The sequence below is a fragment of the Ailuropoda melanoleuca genome, unplaced genomic scaffold (assembly GCF_002007445.2).
Source record: "Ailuropoda melanoleuca isolate Jingjing unplaced genomic scaffold, ASM200744v2 unplaced-scaffold11384, whole genome shotgun sequence".
Taxonomy (NCBI): domain Eukaryota; kingdom Metazoa; phylum Chordata; class Mammalia; order Carnivora; family Ursidae; genus Ailuropoda; species Ailuropoda melanoleuca.
Genome location: NW_023179820.1, coordinates 2,742,591 through 2,757,287, shown reverse-complemented (window position 1 = coordinate 2,757,287; position 14,697 = coordinate 2,742,591). Strand labels below are relative to the sequence as shown.

The following is a 14,697-nucleotide window of genomic DNA, read 5'->3' as shown; positions in this document are numbered from 1 at the left end:
ATTAAACTTCTTGTCTCTGGTGGTATGTCATTTAGCCCTCAAAATGACCTTGAAAGTTGTGCATCTTCTGTCCATGGTAGCATCAAAATTGTTATTACCAAGGTCACCCAGGGGTTAAGTTGAAGACCAAGAATCATTTGCAAATAGAGTGAATTTCTGATGTATTTTTTAAAAAGATAACAAGGGAAATATTTTCTAAAAGGAGAAAGGGGGGCACCTGGGTGGTACAGCGGTTAAGCGTCTGCCTTCGGCTCAGGGCGTGATCCCGGCATTATGGGATCGAGCCCACATCAGGCTCCTCCGCTATGAGTCTGCTTCTCCCTCTCCCACTCCCCTGCTTGTGTTCCCTCTCTCGGTGGCTGTCTCTCTCTCTGTCAAATAAATAAATAAAATCTTTAAAAAAAAAAAAAGGAGAAAGGTATTTAGCATAAAATGGTGGGCTTGATAATCACTTTCAACTAGAATTAAGAATACATCGTTTAAAATTAAGCGCCTAAGAATGGAACTGTAATATCTAGGTCTTCACTTTGGTTCTAAAGATTTTTGGCTCAAGGGAAGAAGAGGCTTTTTTATTTTTTCAATAACTCTCTGAGGATTCAATGAGTTATTTTGGACACAGTGACTTCCACATTCCTGGAGATGTCGAGCAATAGTAAAGAAAGAGGAATTGTTCTGAACACAGTCCAGCATTTCAAGGGTCCCAAGATCAGAGGCTTTTATGATGCTCTAGCTCAGTGATTTTCAAACTTGAGCGTGTATCAGAATCACCTGCACTCTTGGTTGTCCTGTGTTGATGACCATTTTTTGATTCAGTAGGTCCATGGTGGAACATGAAAATTTGCCTCGCCTGAGTCCCGGATGATGCCGATGTTCCTGGACAAGAGAGATATTTTGAGAAATTCTACTCTATCACATAACACACAGTTTGGCAGATTAAACAATTTGAAACCTTGGACCTTGTCTTTAAAGAGTTAAAAATACAAGCTAGCATATACTATTGAATGATACAGCAATGACAGCAGTGAACAAACTTCAGGGAAATTGGTTCTATAGTGTACATTGTTTTATTTTTACTGCATACATGGAGTCTAGACAAGACTTTGGAATTTTTCCAGTGTTACCGACAGAACATTCTTAAAAAGCTTTCATATATTACTGAATTTAATAAAAAGGCATGAATGTATGTTAAAATAGGACACTTGTAAAACAACTTTTAGTAATTAAGCCTTACTCTCAATTATAGGTTTTAAAATCTTGTTATTTAGACAGGCAATCTCATTGGCAATGGCTCAAACACCTCAACTCTGGGTATGCTGGTGACAGAGGCAGATTGGTGACAGTTTTCAATATTTTGGCCCTTATATATTGTGAACAAACCTGCAAGATCAAATTATCTTAAAAGTTACTAAGCCAGTGATATTTCCAAAGGTCAAACTGTCCCTTGAAATCCTCTTTTGGATAATAGTAATTGTTGTGTTATGGTCACAGTTCAATTTCATCAGCCATCAGCAGAAGAATATAATCTAGATGTGAAGGGACTGCATGCCCAGGGGTGGTAAGAATCTTGGGTTACTGAAATAGCAGTGATCATAGATTCAATATTAAGTCTGCACCATACCTAAGATAAAAATGAAATTCTTTATGGTCGTTTTGTTCTTATCACCACAGAACTTACCCTTAAAATATTCAGAAGCATAGTATTTATTGAATGACATTTTATTTCAACCAACTCCCCATGAGGTCATGGTAGCAGGGCAAGCCTATGCCAGTGAAGAGAAACCAAGAGGCATTTTCTGAAAGTTGATGATGTTTGACATCTTGCAGAGAGGGAAGAGATGCATGGATGAATTCTTCTCTTCCCTGATTTTATTACTACCGGACTAGGGTCATCCAAACTCAGTTAAGTCCAGCAAATACTATTCTAATAAGATTTGAATTTCCTAGAGAATTGTTTAGATATTTGCTCCTTTTAATAATAATAAAAAAGCAACGTCTTTGATTTTCAGTGAAAAATCTGAACATACATCTTATTAATGAAATACATGATGTATTGGTAAAAATATATCATAAGCTATCCTTAGTCACTTGGGTTTAAAACTACCTCCAATTCTTGCCTACTGGAACATAGGACTCTCCAGAAAGGATTATATCTTTCATTTATTGGGCCCCTTCCTCAAGGCCAAGGACAATAGTATGCAATAAATAGTTACTCACTAAAAACTTGTTGGATTGAGTTATTAAATGTATTAATTATACTTGTAAACCTTTAGTGATAAAAAATTGACTTATTAAAACAATTCAATTAATTTATATTTCTAAACATGATAATATTTTAAAAAGTAAAATATAAGAGCCATGAGTTTATCAGTCCAGACATGCAATTTCTGATATGGCAAACATTTCAAATATATGTGGAGTTGTCTTTGTTTTGATCTGTGTAATTGAGTTTTAGGTAACATTTAAAAATACTGTGAGTCCAACCTGAAAATGTCAAGTTTTCTTTTGAAGTACTGTACTACCAAGTCTCCTAATTTGGATCACATCAGGATTAATTTACACATTAATAAAACATATAAATTACTCCATTATCTGATGAACTGTCAAAGACACCAGAGGCAAATATATTGTATGTGATAAGTTGAATGATGAAGTGGGGAACATGTTACTTAAATTGAAATGTTCCATTTAAAGATCAATGTAGTTTTTTAAAGATTGGATTTTATCATTGTTATATAATTGTAAAAGTGAATTTCATGTTCATTTCAATTTTTAATGCTATACATTCTTAAATATTGACTGGGGAGTCAGTTTCAAATCAAGGACAGGAATGTTATTGGGAAAAGTCTAATGGTAGTTTAATATTTTCCTCCTAACTTGTAGAAGTTTGCATAGTTTCATACTTCTGTAATAACAACTTTAAGAATATAAGTCCCATGTAGCTTTGTGCGTGTGTGCGTGTATGTATATGTGTGTGTACACCCACAAACTGATAATCTCAGAAAAGGCTCCACTCTTTAATCACAAGATTTTAACAAACATTCCATCAAAAACTTACTTGGAAATCTTTATCATGTGTTTGGACAGTCTTAACACAGTATGAATTGGTCATTCATTCCTTCAATAAAAATTATTTATTTCTTATTCTATTCCATCCACTGTGGTTGATATAATTGGCATGTTCTGTCTAGCTCCTAAAAATCCCAAAGCTCTGTGGGATTATTGTAAACTTGGAGGGAAACTACAGTGGACTCATTGAGTACACCAGCCCTTATTCACCAGCTGGTATTGGAGAAGGAGGGAATCACTTCTGTGTAAGACTCCTATTGTTGCACAGACATGAGGGAACCACATAAGACTTAGCACCAATAAATGTACCGTTAGAGAGGACAGGTGATACACTAAATTTAGATAATAAAAGGTTAAGGCCTTAAAATATTTGCAGTAAGAGATTTGCTTTCTATGAAATTATAGCTAGAATTATACCTAGAGTAACTAGATCTGTGAAAAGGATAGAATTAGCCATCTAGAATATCATTAACCTGAAATTAACCTTGGACACAATTCCGTGATGATAATTTTAAAAGGCAAGAAATTTTGGAAAGTCCTCATCCATGTTCTAGAGGAACACTTTCCAGTAGAACTTTCTGTGATGTTGAAATTATTCTATATTTTCACCATTATTTGGTAGTTACAAGACGCATATAGCCATTCAATGCTTGGAATGTGGCAGCACAACTAAAGAACTGAATTTTAAATTTTATTTAATTTTAGTTTAAATTGAAATTAAATAGCCACATGTGGCTGGTGTCTATTGTATTTGACAGCACAGCTCTAACAAGAAAGTGAGCCTTTTTTAAAAAGCGGTTTAAAAAAAGGTATGTATTAGTATAAACATCAGTGTGTGGTGAGATAGGCAGTTTCCCTACAGGACTGGATGACATGGAGTAGGAAGAATAAATTCATTAACAGCAATCATATGAGAAAACAATCCCATGACAAAGATAAACTTCTGCAAGCCACTGGGAGAACCCAAATCACTCCTATTAGACAAAGTTGGGTCTTGTCTAAGCCTAAACAATCTGGCAGGATGAAATGAGGACCCCCATTAGGCTCATACTATAATTCATTTAAGATTTTAAAAAGTAGAGGTCTATATTTCCTGAGAACATTTGGGTAACTAAGGGACATTCTATACCACAGGGTGGTATTGAGATAATCTTTGCCAAAATGGTTCCTTAGTTTAGATAATTCAAATTAGCTATAGGTAGCTTCCAAAGTTTCCAATGAGCTTTTGAAACTTACGAAGACTGCTGCTTACCTGACTGCTGAACCTTTACTCCTAGGGTTGTTCATACCAATATAGCAATACACACCCAAGTAGTGAGCATCACTATAATCTAGATATAAAAACATTTGCATTACATCAAATGTTTCTTTGTGTCTCTTAGAAATCAACCTCTTCCTCCTTGCCTCCAAGCAAACACTGATCTGCTTTCTGTCACCAGGGGTTAGTTTTGCCAATTTTAGGAATTCATATAAATGAAATCATTGTTTGTTGTCTTTTGGGGCTGACTTCTTTAACAGTATGTTTTGAAATTCATCCATGTGTATGTGTGTTAGTATTTTATTCTTATTTATCATTGAATAATACTCTGTTTTATGACTATACCAAATTTCTTTATTTATCTGTTGGTGAACATTTGTCTTGTATCCAGTTCTGGGTTATTATGCAAAGCACTTCTATAAGTATTCATTTACAGCTTGTGAGTGTGTGTGTGTGGCACCTGTGTTCTGCAAGCATGCATACACCTACCTATGTGTTTTAATTCTCTTGAGTTAATACCTCAGAGTGAAATTTCTGGGTTAGAAGATAAAATATTTTTATGTTGGAAATTGTGTCAATAAATTAAGGAATTTTCTGGTTATTTGGAAGGTAATTTAATGTTATATCCAAAACTCTTATTGCTCCCTCTCACAGAAGTATCTTGAGATCCTATTATTACGATCTTCTATTGTAATGGTTACTTTTACCTATGCCTCTTAAGGGGTGTTAACCATAACCTATTATGGATATAGATGCAATATAAAATAATAAAACTGAAACCAAAATTCCAGGCTTGTGCCACTTAAAGCTTTTGGTCCTATTAATATGAAAAAAAATACTTTTATTTGTAGAATATATATTTAGGAACCTTAAAAAATAGTTTATAGCTTTTGAGGTATTTTCACAGATATCGCATAATTTCACTGGCACTCAGTGCCACTTTATTTATTTGATTATATCAAAGGTTTCATTTCCCAACAAAATGTAGTAGTGATATTAAGTGCTATGACTTGAATTAATACAATTTAATAGAAACTCTAATATTTTCAGTGCAAAGACCCTGAACAATGTTAGACATTGGCACTGCATGTTGGCTTTCCCCTTTTCCACACGGAAGTCATAGATGACCACCCTGGATAGAGGGGACTATCTCAGTAGAGGCAGGGAAAATGATTAACAGACTCGTTGAGCAGTCTCCGGGCTGTGCAAGTGACAGCACTCTCATTTGTTTATTGAAAAACCTTCTACTTCCTGGCAGCTGGCTAATTTTTATCCCAAATATGCCTGTTTTATCTTGGCTCCCATCTTTAAATGACATCATATTGAAATGCTTGGGATTAGAGGCAAGAAACAGAGGCTTCAGCTGCCAAAAAATTAAAAACATTTCAAAGGCAAACACATTCTGTACAAACTATCAAATAAACAAAATTGCTCGTCCTGCTGGACAATCAGTACCATATTCATCAACCACCTCCTTAGTTAATTTTCACCTATGCATGCACAATTGTGGTCACGTCTTCAATGCTTCCTTTCTTTGATTTTCATCTGGACATTCAGTCAAGAAATAAGGCAAATGGACTTGTCTTTCTAATTTACATGTGGGCCTTTCCTCACAAAGCACACTTGAAAAGTTTAAAAGTTAATAAGTTTAAAAAATGCAAAATTCCAATTTTAAGTTATCTTGCATAGTTGGAAGGGACAATGATGGATCTGGAAACATTGTGTTGCACAAATGCTTTGACTTGACCTATATAAAATAAAAACAAGCATTATTTTCTCTTCTTTTTTCTTCTTCTTCATCTCATTTTTGTCTTATCTACAAAGAGCTACATTTGTTAAAAGCCTATAGAAAAAGCAGCAGGACCAAACATGAGAAAGTTATTCTGAGTTGGGACAAACTCAGAACTTTGTAAACCTGGAAATCTCATCCTCATGATATCAAACTGTTTAAATTCATGCCATCCCACATTCAACTCTATTTTATATAATGCTATTTAAGAGTTGAATTGAGTTGCAGTGACAAGTTGATATAATGAAATATAATAAAGACATTTCATTATGTACTAATTTTTTTGCAGTTTTCAGTTTGTATTTTGGAACCTGATTTTTTCCCCCAGACACTTAAAAAAGTTATGGTCTTGAACCCCGTGTTGTTATCAAAGCCTACTAAAGGAATATGCTGTGAGAAATGGTACTCGGAATAAAATGGATATTGACACATCTTTTCAAAATCCACCTGAAGGGTTAGGTGGTATTCCCCTTCCCTTCTCAACCCCTCCCTTCCCCGTCCCCTCCCCTTCCCTTTTTCTTTTTTCCAATATAGTTAATATACAACATTATATTAGCTTCGGGTGTACAATATAGTGATTCAACAATTCTATACATTACTCAGGGCTCATCAAGATAAGTGAACTCTTTTTTTTCAAAAGATTTTCTTTATATTTGACAGAGAGAGATTGAGAGCACAAGCAGGGGGAACAGCAGAGGGAGAGAGAGAAGCAGGTTCCACACTGAGCAGGGAGCCTGATGCGATGCAGGGCTTGACCTCCCTGGGATCATGACCTGAGCTGAAGGCAGACACTCAACCCACTGACCCACCCAGTTGACCCAAGATAAGCGCACTCTTAAACCCCATCACTTATTTCTCCCATCCTCCCATCCACCTCCCCTCTCTGGTAACCATGTGTTTGTTCTCTATAGTTATGAGTCTGTTTTTTGGTTTGTCTCTTTTTTTTCCTTTCTTCATTTGTTTTGTTTCTTAAATTCCACATATGAATGAAATCATATTGGTATTCATCTTTCTCTGAGTGACTTATTTAGCATTTAGCATATAGCATTATACTTTCTAGCTCCACCCATGTTATTGCAAATGGCAAGATTCCATTCTTTTTAAAGGCTGAATAATATCCATATATATGTATTATATACATTCATGTATGTATATCACCATATATCTATCACATCTTCTTTATCCATTCATCAGTAGATGAACACTTGGGCTGCTTCCATACTTTGGCTATTGTAAATAGTGCTACAATAAACACAGGGGTGCATATATTCTTCCAAATTAGTGTTTTCACATCCTGTGGGTAAATACCCAGTAGTGTGATTACTGGATCATATAATAATTCTATTTTTAATTTCTTGAGGAATCTCCATACTGTTTTTCACAGTGGCTGCACCAGTTTGCATTGCCAGTGGCAGTATATAAGGTTTCCTTTTTTCTCCACATCCTTGGCAACACTTGTTGTTTCTTGTGTTTTTTATTTTAGTCAGGTGTGAGGTGATATCTCATTGTGGTTTTGACTTCCCTGATGATGAGTGATGTTGAACATCTTTTCATGTGTCTATTGGTCATCTGTATGTCTTCTTTGGAAAAATGTCTGTTTGTGTCTTCTGCCCATTTTTTAATTGGGTTATTTGATTTTTGAGTGCTGAGTTTTATAAGTTCTTTATATATTTTGGATATTAACCCTTTACTGGCTATGTCATTTGCAAATATCTTTTCCCATTCAGTAGGTAATTCCCTTATTTTTCTAACTTTGATCTCAGGCACTATTTGCCTGAGTACTTTAATTTTAGAAAATTAATTACTTTTTATTCTTTCTTTTTAAGTAAAATTTTTTTATTGTGGTAAAATACATATAGTATAAAATGTATCATCTTAACCATTTTTAAGTATTTAATTCAGTGGTATTAAATACATTCATATTGTTGTGACCATCACTACCATCCATCTCCAGAATTGCCCATTTTGCAAAACTGAAACTCTATACACATCAAACAATAATTTCCCATTCACACCTCCCTCCAGCCTTTGGTAACTACCATTCCACTTTTGTTTTTATGAGTTTGACTATTCCAGGTACCTCATAGTAGAGTCATACAGCATTTGTCTTTTAGTAACTGGATTATTTTACTTAGCTTAGTGTCCTTGTTCACCCATGTTACAACGTAAATCAGAATTTCCTCCATTTTTAAGGCTGAATAATATTCCATTGTATATATATACAATATTTTCCTTATTCTTTCATCTGTTCATGGACACTTGAGTTTCTTCCACCTTTTGGATATCGTGAATAATGCTAAGATGTTTATAGCTGTACATTTCCCCCTTATCACTGCTTTCACTGTGTAAGTTTTGGTATGTGGTTTTTTCATTTTCATTCATCTCTAAGTTTAAGCTAAATTATTCTTTGTGATTTTTTCTTTGATTTATTAATTGATTAAAAGTGTGTGGTTTAATTTCCAAAAATTTGGAGATTTTCTAGTTTTCCTTCTGTTATTGATGTTTACTTAAATCCTTTTGTGGTAATAAAAGGTACTTTATTTTTTTTATTTTTTTATTTTTTAGGTAGGCTCCATACCCAGTGTGGAGCTTAATGTGGGGCCTGAACTCACCAATATCAAGACCTGAGCTGAGACCAAGAGTCAGAAGTTTAACTGACTGAGCCACCCAGGTACCCCAGGATACTTTATCTTTTTCAATCTATTGAGGCTTAAATTTTAGCCTGACATAGAGTCTGGAGATCTGGAGAATGTCACATGTGCAATTGGGATTAATGTGTGTACCATTATTGTTGGGTAGAGTGTCCTATATATCTGTTATGTATAGTGGTTTTATTGTGTGTTTCTCTATTATTGAGTGTGGTATATTAAAGTCTTCAATTATTATTGTATAAATGTCTATTTCCCTTTAATTCTCTAAATTTTTGCCTGATATATTTTGATGGCCTGATACTATGGGTGTAATCATTAATAATTCTTATATACTCTTGTTGTATTAAAACTTCTGTAAATATATAATCTTTATTTATCTCTTGTAAACCTTTTTATTTATTTTTTAAATTTTTTAAAGAAAGAGAGCAGGGAGGGAGGGGTAGAGGGAGAGGGAGAGAGAGAATCTTAAGCAGCGACTCTGTGTCCAGTGTGGAGCCTGATGCAGGGCTCTGTCTCATGACCCTGAGACCATGACTGAGCTGAAATCAAGAGTCAGATGCTTAATTGACTAAGCCACCCAGGGACCCCTCTTGTAAACCTTTTAAAATTAAAGTCTATTTTGTCTTATATTGGTATAACCACCCTGCTTTCTTCTGGTAACTATTTGCATGCAGTATCTTTATCCATCTCTTCACTTTAAATCTATTTGTGGCTTTGGATCTAAAGTGATTCTCTTGACCATAGTAATATAGTTGGATGGTGTTTTTCTCCCCATTCCATACAATCTGACAATCTCTGTCTTTTGATTGGAAAGTTTAATCCATTTACATTTAAAGTGATTACTAATGAAGGGAACCTCTGTTATTTTTCTATTTTCTCTATGCCTTATAGCTTTTTTTGTCCTTCATTTCCTGCATTACTACCTTTTTTGGTATTTAGTTTATATTTTGTAGTGAAATGTTTTGATTGCCTTCTCATTTCCTTTTTGGTAAATTCTGTAGCTATTTTCTTTGTGGTTACCATGGGGATCCCATACACTATTCTAAAATTATAACATTTTAATTTGAATTTTTACCTAAACACTTCAAAAACATAAAAATTCTCTGCTACTTTAGAGCTGCATCCACACTCCCTTTTAGTTATTGATGTCACAAAAATTACATTTTTATACGTGGTGTGTCTAAAAAGATAAATTAATTTTTTTATTCATTGTCTCTTAAATCATGTAGAAAACAAATTACAGAGTTGTAAACCAAAGTTACAGCTTTTAAAATTGGAATTATTTTTTAGAACATATTAGTCATGGTTCAACATGCTCAAGTCAATAAATATGATACAACAAATTAATAAAATATAAACATATGATCATCTCAATAGATGCAAAAAAAAGGCAAAATTCAATATGCTTTTCTGGTAAAAACTTTCAGGAAATTGGATTTGGGGGAAAATACCTCAATAATAAAAGATGTGACTAAAAAATATTCAGCTAATATTAAACTCAATAGTGAAAGGTTGAAAGCTTTTCCTCTAAGATTTGGAACAAGAGAAGAGTGCCCATTCTCCCCACTTGTATTCATCGTAGTACTGGAAGTCCTGGCCAGAATGATTAGACAGGAAAAAATCATGATGACATGATCTGGTTTACAGAAAATCTTATACTCCACCAGAAAAATATTTGAACTAATAAACAAATCCAGTAAAGCCTCAGGATACAAAATCAACATCACAGAATCAGTTGTATATCTATATACTAAACTATTAAAAAATAGAGTAAGTAATTCCATTTGCAGTAGCAATTTGAATAATAAAATAGTTAAGAATAAATTTAACCAAGGAAGTGAAAGATCTATATCCCCAAACTACAAGACTTTGATGAGAGAAATTGATGAAGGTACAAATAAATGGAAAGATATATTGTATTCAAGTATTGAAAGAATTAATATATTATATTAAAGTATAAATACTGTTCAAAGCCATCTATTGATTCAATGCAATCCCTAAAAAAATTCCAATGGCATTTTCTACAGAAATAATAAAATCCTAATATTTTGTATCCTAATATATTTGTATGGAACCACAAAACCTTCCAAATAGCCAAAGCAATTTTGAGCAAGAAGAAAAAGCTGAAGAGATTACACTGATTTCAAATTATACTACAAAACTATAGTAATCAAAACAGTATTGTACAGGCAGAAAAACAGATACATAGACCAAAAGGATATAATTGTAACCCAAAAATAAACCTATGCATATATATTTAATTAATGTTTGACAAGGGAACCAAGGGTATTCAATGGGGAAAAGATGGAAAAATGGTATTGGGAAAATGATAAACACATGCTAACGAATGAAATTGGGCTCCTGTTTTATACTATTGACAAAAATTAACTCAAAATTGATTAAGGTCTTAAAGGTGACACCTGAAACTATAAAACCTTTTCTTCCTAGAATAAAATATAGGAAAGATGGCTTGTCATTTGTCTTGGCAATGAATTTTTGGATATGACACCAAAAACATAATCAATGAAAGCAAAAACTGATAAGTGGGACTCCATCAACTAAAAAGCTGCACAGCAAAAGAAATGATCCTTATAATGATCGTAACTAATGGGCGAAAATAATTTGCAAACCTTATGTCTGATAAAGTGTTAATAGCCAATATATACAAGGAGCTCATTCAAATCAACAGCAAAAAACAAACAAACAAAAACAATTTAAAAAATGGGCAGAGGACTTAAGTACGAATGCCAAAAGATACACTAACTTGTGCTCAATATCACTAATCATCAGGGAAATGCAAATAAAAACCACAATGAGATATCACCTCACACCTGCTTGAATGGCTATCATCAAAAACACAATATATAACAAATGCTGGCAAGGATGTGGGGAAAAGGAAAATCTGATTTACTGTTGGTGGGAATGTAAACTTGTACAACGTTAAGGAAAACAGTATAAAGTGTCCTCCAAAAATGAAAAATGAAAAATAGCAATCCCACTTCTAGGTATATATCTAAAAGAAATTAAATTTCAAATGAATTTTAAGTAGATATCTGTACTTGCATGTTTAATACACTGTTAATTGCAATAGTCAAGACATGGCAACAGCATAAGTGTCCATAGAGGGATGAATGGATAAGAAATATGTGGTAAATATTAAAAATGGAATATTATTCATATATAATAATGAAGGGAATCCTGCCCTTTTCAAAAACATGGATGGACCTTGTGGGCATTAGGTTAAGTGAAATTAATCAGATAGAGTTCACTTATATGTGGAATCTTAAAAGCTGGAATTGATAGGAACACAGTAGAATGATGGTTACTAGGGATTGAGGGGTGGTGGAAATGGGGAGGTGTTGATCAAGTGATATAAACTTTCAGTTATAAAATAATAAGTTCTGGGGATCTAAGGTACAGCATGGTGACTATAGTTACCAATAATGTAATATATACTCAAAAGTTGATGTGGATGTAAAATTTTAATGTCTCAGCAAAACAGCAACAAAATGGCAATTATGTGAGGTGAAAGATGTGTTAAATAACCATATTTTGGTAAACATTTTGCAATATATATGTGTATCAAATCCTCTCATTGTACACCTTAAACTTACACAATGTTGTATGACAATTATATCTCAACAGAGCTGAAAAACATATTAAAATGATAGTAACTCTATGAGGTAATATTCATGTTGGTTTTCTTGATTGTGGTAATTCACAATGTGTACCAAATCATCAAGTTGTACACCTTAAATATATACAATTTTAATTTTTTTAAAAGATTTTATTTATTCATTGACAGAGAGACAGCCAGTGAGAAAAGAAACACAAGCAGGGGGAGTGGGAGAGGAAGAAGCAGGCTCCCAGTGGAGCAGGGAGCCCAAAGCCGGGCTCGATCCCAGGACTCTGGGATCACGCCCTGAGCCAAAGGCAGATGCTTAACAACAGAGCCACCCAGGCTCCCCTACAATTTTAATTATTTATTATATCTCAATAAAGTTAGGAAAAAAAGAACATATGTAAAAAGATGTATTAGTTTCTTTAATCATGAAGAAGAAAAAAGCTGCGGTATAAAATGAAGTTAAAATACTAGCTATTACTATTGCTCATGTATTTACCTTAACTGAGATCTTTTTTTCTATGTATGGCTTCAAGTAACCTGCCAGTGTCTTTTCATTTCAGTCTACAGAAGACCCTTTAGTATTTCTTGCAGAGCAGGTCTAGTGGTGATGAACTCCTTCAGCTTTTGTTTATCTGGGAATATCTTAATTTCTCTCTAACTTTTGAAGAAGAGTTCTGTCAGATATAGGATTCTTGGTTGACAGTGTTTTTCTTTCATCACTATGAGCAGATAGGCCCACTATCTTCTGGCCTTCAAAGTTTCTGGTGAGAAATTGGCTGATTATCTTATTGAGGATTCTTTGTATATGAAGAGTAAATTCTCTCTTACTGCTTTCAAGAGTCTCTCTTTGTCTTTTGACAGTTTGATAATAACAGTTCAGGCTACAGTTTGTTGAGCTTCTTGGACGTTTATTTTTATGTCTTTCATCAAATTTGGGAAGCCTTCATCAATAATTTCTTCAAATAACCTCTCTGCTCCTTTCCGTCTCTCTTTTTCTACTGGGACTCCCACATTGTGTATGTTGGTCTTCTTCATGGTGTCTCACAGTTACCTTAGATTCTGTTCACTTTTCTTTCTTTCTTTCTTTCTTTCTTTCTTTCTTTCTTTCTTTCTTTCTTTCTTTCTTTCTTTTTCTTTCTTCTTTCTTTTTCTTTCTTTCTTCTTTCTTTCTTCTTTCTTTCTTTCTTTCTTTCTTTCTTTCTTTCTTCTTTCTTTTTTTAAGATTTTATGTATTTATTTGAAGGAGAGAGAGAGAGAGTCACATGCTTGTGGAGGGGCAAAGGGAGAGAGAGAAGCAGAATCCCCACTGAGCAGGAAGCCTGATGCAGGACTCCATTCCAGAACTCTGGGATTATGACCTGAGTCAAAGGCAGAGACTTAACTGACTGAGCCACCCAGCTTACTGATTCGGTTCACTTTTCTTCAATCCTTTTTCTATTTGTTCTTCCAACTTGATTATTTACATTGTCCTATCTTCAAGTTCACTGATTCTCCTGCTGGTCATATCTGCCTTTGAATCCCTATCATAATTTTTTTTCAGTTATTATATTTTCAGATCTAGAATTGTTTTTAAGGTTTTCTATCTCCTTATTGGTATTTCCATTTTGTTCATAAGTAATTTTCTTCACATTCTCCACATCCTTCTTTAGATTTTTGACCATCTTTAAGAGAGTTGTTTTAAAGTCTTTGTCTATTAGGTTTGCCATCTGGTCTTTCTTTTCTGCTGTCTTATTTTTTCCCCTTGCATGGGCCATACTTTCTTGTTTCTCTGTATGCTTTGTGATTTATTTCTTCTTGAAAACTGTATATTTGAATCAAATCATTTGGTGACTCTGGAAATCAGATCACCCCCCCCCTTCCTGTGTTGACTAGTTTTTATGTTTGTTTTGGATTATTTCAAGCTATCTCTGTGCTGGGACTCAGTCTGAGATGTACTCTTAAGATATTGGGCTTCTTATGAGCCTGTGCCTTTCTCTGGGCATGTGTAGTGACTTCCTCCATTTTTCCTGTGTATATGGTTGCTTTTAAATGTCCTACACTTTAAATATCTGGTCCCTGAAAAGGGAAAAAGAGAAAAATAAATAGGAAAGAGGCAAATAAAATGAAAAAGAGGGGAGGGAGGAGAATCTGGCTTTTTAAATCCCCTGAAAGTCACTTTAGTCCAACAGCAGGAAGAGGGCTCTTTGTTCAGAAGAAACAATCAGCAACAAGAACACAGATCCCTATATTTGGGGAATAAGGTTTCCATTGCCCACCTTGAATACTGCCAGTTATGTGAAAGCTCCTCTGAGAACATGAATGGATGCTT

The 14,697-nt window shown here is 34.1% G+C and overlaps 1 long non-coding RNA gene across 1 annotated transcript; it reads right to left on the bottom strand.

The window, feature by feature from the left end:
* Nucleotides 1-351: 351 nt before the first annotated feature.
* Nucleotides 352-12,949, bottom strand: LOC109489508. The gene is made up of 3 exons (XR_002142533.1): nt 12,886-12,949; nt 769-873; nt 352-371 (listed from the first exon to the last, which is right to left on the bottom strand). It is a non-coding gene; the product is annotated as an uncharacterized LOC109489508 (long non-coding RNA).
* Nucleotides 12,950-14,697: the final 1,748 nt, after the last annotated feature.